The following is a 7,086-nucleotide window of genomic DNA, read 5'->3' as shown; positions in this document are numbered from 1 at the left end:
GAGATCTGGATGAGAATTCAAGGAAATGCAAGAAGAAAGCCAGGAAGAGAGAAGAAAAAAAAAAAAAGGTTGAGAAGAAGAAATGGAAGCATGGAGATGAGGAGAAGGGGAAGAAAATACTCACCTTGCAAGGAAGAGGAGCCGATCCAGGCGTCTGGAAATCGGTCCTGGAGTCCGGAATGGAGAGACTGAAGAAAGAGAGGAGATTTTCGGTCTCCTCCTTGGGACCGATTCGGCCGAGAGGAAGAAGGGAGAACGGATGAGGTCGTGGGAGACGGGGCGTGTGCGAAAAATCAAGAGAGAGCTCGCGAGCGAATCGGGCCTGACGCGACTGAATACTGCGGAAAACTGGTCGACCTCGCATTTTAGGGAATCAGAGCCGTTCGATGCCATTACCGGATTTTAGGAAATAATTCAAATTAAATAAAATAGATTGGAATTTATTTAGGATTAATTTAGGCTGATTTGAGTTGGGTTTGGATGCAAATTTGGCTTAAATTGTCTTGATTTAAAATGGGTTAGGTCCGATCAATTTGATCAAATCAAATTCAAATTGAAATCGATTCGAATCAATCGAGCTCGAATTGGGCTCGACAAGGTCAATCAAGTCGAACGAAAGTGCTCGAGCAAAATCGAGGTCACAATTACTCAATTGGGCCCAACCAACTAATTACCACAATCTAATCGAGTTTATTCGAAAGAACTATAAGCATTCATGAGCTTCTTAAGCTGTGTGCTGCATTTGATCTGAAAAATACCTCATTGCATCCTAAAGCAAAACATAGCATAGGAACCAAATATGCCTAGGAATTATTTACATTTCAAACTATTCAGCGGAATTAATATCTCAAATATTTAACTGTTAATATTGAGTTAAATAATATTTTAAGCTTTTTAAATTATCAAATTTCCTTGATGAAAAAAAAAAGCAGCCAAACATAAAATAGGAAAACTAAGCCATGAAAAAAAAAAACATAAACTATCATCTAACTTCCTCTCGGTTACAAGAGCTAAATAAGAAAAATTATTGCATCATTTATATGACTTCTAACGCCTCATAATTTTAAAATATTGAGAATAAGAAAAGTTAAGCCGAGGAAGATCCATCCAGAGACAAGAAATCGATAAACAATGCCAATAGTTAGAAATATTTGGTTTGCTTGAATGTAAAATTAAAATATTTTTGCATTAGGTTAAAATGGCAACCTCATAATAAAAATCATTACTAAAAAATGGTCCCTCTTTCTAATAAAAGCGCTCAGGCTCTACACACTTGTTAGCATGATCATAATCTAACAAAGAGGCGAACAAGTCAGATGACATGTTTAGACCATGTTGTTATGACGATATAACAAGTTTGACTAACTTTGACTTCATATGTTTCTATTTGCTTTTCATTTAAATATTTTCTGATTCTGTATGAGGACTGCTTTTTCATGTTTTTATATTTTAAATGGAAGAGCAAGTTTAGCTCTTGTTTTAAATGGTTGGTTTGTCTATCTTTGAGTTATTTGAAGCCTTGAAAGAAGAGTGGAGCTTTGTTTGTGGTTCCTATATGTGAATTAACATCATGAATGAGCTATTCTACTTTTTATATTTTTCCAAAGAAGACGAGCTAATGATGTCTGAAGTGATTATTTTTCACTAGCTTTATTTTTGGGGCACCATGATTGTATGTTCGAAATAAAATATGCTTTAGCTTTTTATTAGATAATAGTTTTATTTAAGTTTCAGATATTATGAGGCTCAAGTGAGATTCAAACATAATTAATATATGATACAAAACTAACCAAAACACATGAGTCTAATTATATTAAACAATTGATCTAACTCAAATTGTAGACTTTAACAATCACCAATTAGAACATAATCGAACAAGAGATCGAAGTTCAACCTAATTATATCAATAATTAAACCCATTTTTATGCCTAAAAATCTAAGCTATGAGGTACAAGAAAATGATTTTAGTATTTTGTAATGATATGCTTTCATCTAAAAAAATGCTTAAAATAATCCTCAAATTATATATGACTAATTATTAGAATATAAGCAAAAATGAAAAACATAAAAGTCAACTATAGTCCTCAAACACAAACTTGGATAAGTTTTCTCTTTCTCTGCTCTTCTTTCTCGCCTCTTTCTCTACTAGCCTGTTTTTAAATCGTGACTATAGGTCAAATCTCACCAAATGAAAGAAATTAAATTTTGTACAATATTTAAAAAACTATGGAAGCAACAATTGAAATGGCTAAATGAATATTTAATTTTTACAAGAATAATTGAAAAGCATGGAATTCATATTTCAATAAGCTCTCCCAATTTTCAACAAATGTTCACAAAGTCAGGCTACGTTGATAAATTATGCCCAAAATTAGCATAAAAAGTGGACCTTGTGTTTTTCGACAGAGAAAAAAAAACTTTATTCAAACAATTAAACAACATATTCACTTCTTAGCCGCAACAACATTAAAAGATTATCGCATGATGAGAGCTTGAACTTCTTAGTTATAACTGATTAACCAAAGGAGAAGTCATATGATAGCCTCCTGATTATACCTCCAAAATACCAGTTAAACTATATAAAAATATTAAAAATAAATAAGCTCCAAACTTCTCTAAATTTTTTGTATGTGAGAAACTAAATCAGTTAATAATCCTTCTAGGAAATTGAGTTAATACTTAATCCCGTCGAACAAACATTCTACCGTCCTGATACAAGTCTTGGACATAATTGTCCAGCGAACCTACAATGCACCCCAGGACGAAGTAGCACGCGACTCTTAAATTTTTAGAACCGTATCTGCAGTTGTCGGACAATCGACCCATGGAATAACTGTTCGTACCTGACGGAACTTAGTTCATATGGATATATGATCGGGTACGACAGTAAAATAATTTGTACCAATGCCACATTGGGTTCATTTCCAATTGTTAAGTAATTTCTATCAAGGATGATCCACGATGTACAGGGGCGATTCACTGCGCACAGAATTGAATTTCAATAGTATTTTGGCTCGATTTATCTTGCTCTGTCCTCCTTTTTATAGGTTCCACTTTTTAAACTGTCATTAGTGTCTGCTTTTGTATGTCTTTCGTGTCATATTTGAAAGGAGAGCCGTCATGGAGGGAGTTAATGAAGGAGAGTGCTAGAAGAAGAATGAATCTTACGTACTAAAGGCTCTTGTGATACAATTGGAGAAGAAGATTCCCTTGAATACCCATTTAGTGATGGGATATGATTGCATTTTATATGTTTTTTGTACTTTGGGAGTTTTGTTAAACTAATATTTTGTGATTTTGTACTTTGGGACATGATTTTATTGCATCTACTTTCTTACTTTCCACTATTTTCATATATCATTTAGATGTTTTTATTATAAAATACAATATTGCCATTATTTTCCTGTTAAAACCCTTAATTTTTCATTTACGCAATTCTGTGTCCGTGAGGCTTACGCCTCAGACCGCCTCGAGGCTTACGCCTCGCCTCACGGACGAAAAACGCCTCGAAGCTTATTTACGCAATTTTAAACCTTGTTAAAAATATACAATGTTAGATCATTGAAGTGTATTTCCTTAAGGATTAAATCAATAAAATATCAATTTCAATTCATTATTATTTCACATTTATAAGTTGAGAAAGCAAATATTCTCCGCTTATATAAATAACAAAATGCTTCAGAAAATTTATAAAATCCGGGGCCGGGAGAATGGGAAAGGCCCGACGACACGTGTGCTATTCGGTACCGCACATAATTATTATTTACGCCATAAACATTTTGGTTTTTACAATTCAGACACTGGCGGGGCCACGGGATTCCATTTCTGCCCCTAACGTGCAAAAAACAAAAGGAAGAATATAATGTCGCCTAATAATGGTATGGGCCACAAGACACAATGAGGTGGATTGGGCCCACGACTGCAACCTCCTATAGTCCTATGAACCTTCTTCAGCCACGTGGTCAACGTGCTTATTTCTAAAAAAAAAACATGCATCGAATGTTTAATAATTTTTAAACAATAATACTAAAATAAATTACATGTTTCGTACTGCTATATTTTTATTTTATTAAATTTTGTTATTGAGTTAGACTTTCTTTGGGACTGTTTTTTTTTATGATTCTTAAAATAAATTTTCATTAAAAAATTATTTTAAGAAGCAATAAGAAAACTAAAAATTATTTTAAGAAGCAGAAAGAAAATAGTCTCAAACAAAATCTTAAAGAATATAACTTTGTTTAGTTCATAATTTATCTGAAATGTCAAATTGGAGTAATTAAGATGAATTATTACAACAACAACAAAAAATCTTAATTTTAATGCATATCAGAAAAATTATTATAATTAATAGAAAATTACCTAAATATGTTAGATTGATGATTTCTAACTCTTCAAAATATTATCTTAAGAATTATTTTTAAAATAGTTTATAATGTTATCAAAATTAAATTAATCGATATTGATATGATTAAAATATTACATTACATTAGGGAGAATCGTGATACAAAAGATATTTTAGTGACATTAAATTTTATTAAGAAATTTTAGAATTTAAAAGCCTATTAAGCCTTTGTTAAAAAATACTTTTAGAAATTAATTACAAAATCAGGCAAATATCAATTTCAATAAATTTACAATCGAAACTTCATGCCCTTCTTGTTATTATATTAACGACAAAGTCATGTGATTCCAAGAAACGATAGATCCTATATCAACCAAAGCAGCTAAATCAAACCTAATCAAGAAACTAGTCAAATATTTTCGCTGACTCCTCTCATAAGTTGCACTCTATAGCCTTATTTCATGCGGCAATATCTTAGTTTTTTTGTCTTTTTTTTCTCTAGATGTCAACTTACCAAAATTTTAGCAACATCTACATGTAATTTAATTGCAAACCATTAGTGGGGATAGAATGCTCTTGAGAAGATGAACATTTCTCCTAAAATAGTGACACTTTATTGCCATTTTCATATCACCAAAATAGGAACTAAGAAAAACTTCAAAAAATTCTTGCAACTCCTACAAACAACTATTTCATTGACCACCTACTATGTTCAACTACTCTTAATGAGATAATAATCTTGATACTAAGATTGCGACATCTCATCATTTTTTTTAGTAATAGTAACATTAGATCAAAATTATTGTATGAATTATTTTTAACAATTACAATATTAGAGTTTTGATTTGTCAACTCTGTTAGACTAATGACATTAGGAGCTTCGAAACAACACCTAATAATTAGAGACTTTAGTGGTAGCATCCATGATAGATCATTGATGGTCAACTATTGATAGCATCCAACTTATAATATCTTAGTATATTCTTAATTATTAATTAATTTAATTTTCTATGTATATTATTCAAAAATAATTATTTTAATAATTAACATTTATAGAGAATATCCTTACATCTTTTTCTTTCCTGAACACAAGAATCTTTTTACATCATGATATACTATTATAAAATACATCATTTTATATCATTAAGACTCAATTTTCATTTGGGATAGCTTTCTTGCTACTTTCTAAAGTAACTTTTTAGTATTAAAATTTTTTAAATTAAAAAAAGTTTGTACTTGAAAGCTACTTTAGAAAGCAGCAAGAAAGCTGTCCCAAATGAAGCTAATTAAATCTAATTTTATCCATTCAAACTAGGCTCAAAATTAGGTCAAAACATTTGAGTCAAATATTTGACACAAGACTCGACTTCAAATTTATCAAGTCAATTTTAAACAAACTCAAAATTCATGCCAAATTTAAATTTCTAATAATTATCTACTCTTAATGTAGATTATTGTCTATAAAATTAGTAGATTATAAGATTTTTTTTATAATATCTAATCATTTTGAATTGATCAAATCAAAATAGAATCATTCAATAAAAATCATACTTAATCAATAAATCAAATTCACTATATGCACTCCATGGAAGAATTAAAATTTTTATTTTAAATATAAACTTTTTAATAAGTATAATTTTAGAGTTAAATGTCATATCTTTAAAGCAATGCTCTTTTTTTCTTATTTTACATGAGAGATATAGGTATTATGTAACCTAATTCTTTGTATGGGAACCAAAAAATTAGGTTTTAATGGCCCCTCAGTATCATTGAATTTATTTTAAAGAAAGTTTTAGGTATTAAGATATTTTGGGCAAAATATTATTTGATAGAGTTTATACCTATTGAATCTACTCTAAGATGGGCCTAATATATAAGTAATCAATTAAAAATTTTATTGCAATCAACTTAAAGTAAATCTAATTAATTTTAAACTTAACCTAACAAAAAAATCTGATCAAAATATTTCAAACATTTTTTTTTATTTTAAGTAGAACTCAATAAAAAAAATTTATCCATTTTACAAATTATATTTATCATAAAATAAACTAATAATTTTTTTAATTTATTTTAATCAAGTTTTCGGAGCCAATTGGTTATATAAGTTTTTAAAATGCCTGCATTTTAACAAATTCAATGTATTTTAACAAATTCAATGTAATTAAAATTGCATGCAATTTAGAAATTTATGGGTTATTTGATTGCATGCAAATTAAATGTATTGAAATTTTTTGTTTGTTATGATGCATTTTAATGCATTTAAATATAATAAATGTCAAAGAAATATGTCTTGGGGCAAGCACAAATTTTTTGTATAAAAAAATAATGTCACAATATCTTAATATAATTTGTATATGAATGACCTTTAAAATTAGTCCTTCATATGAAATTTAATTTATATTAATTTTAAGTAAATTCAATAATTTTCAAGCCATTTTAATATAATTATAATCAAAGAGAAATTTGAGCTTACATCCCCCATAATATCCAAAATTTGAGAAGTATGTCTAATATTTAGTTTCTTAGAAAAATATGCCCAAAAAGTTCCCTTCAAACAAAAATAGCTCAATTTTTAAAGAGTTGCTCAAGTTTATATAACTTTTCGTGCTAGAAATTGAATGATTATTCGTATTTTCAATGTCTTCTTTTTCTATGGTGATTCATATTTGTGAGTAATAATTCTATGGTTGAGTTTCAATGCAACATTTTTATCTCTGTCCATCTTCAACTATCCAATGATTGTT

The sequence above is a fragment of the Dendrobium catenatum genome, unplaced genomic scaffold (assembly GCF_001605985.2).
Source record: "Dendrobium catenatum unplaced genomic scaffold, ASM160598v2 fragScaff_scaffold_579, whole genome shotgun sequence".
In the NCBI taxonomy this organism is placed as follows: domain Eukaryota; kingdom Viridiplantae; phylum Streptophyta; class Magnoliopsida; order Asparagales; family Orchidaceae; genus Dendrobium; species Dendrobium catenatum.
Note: the sequence above shows the minus strand (reverse complement) of the source record.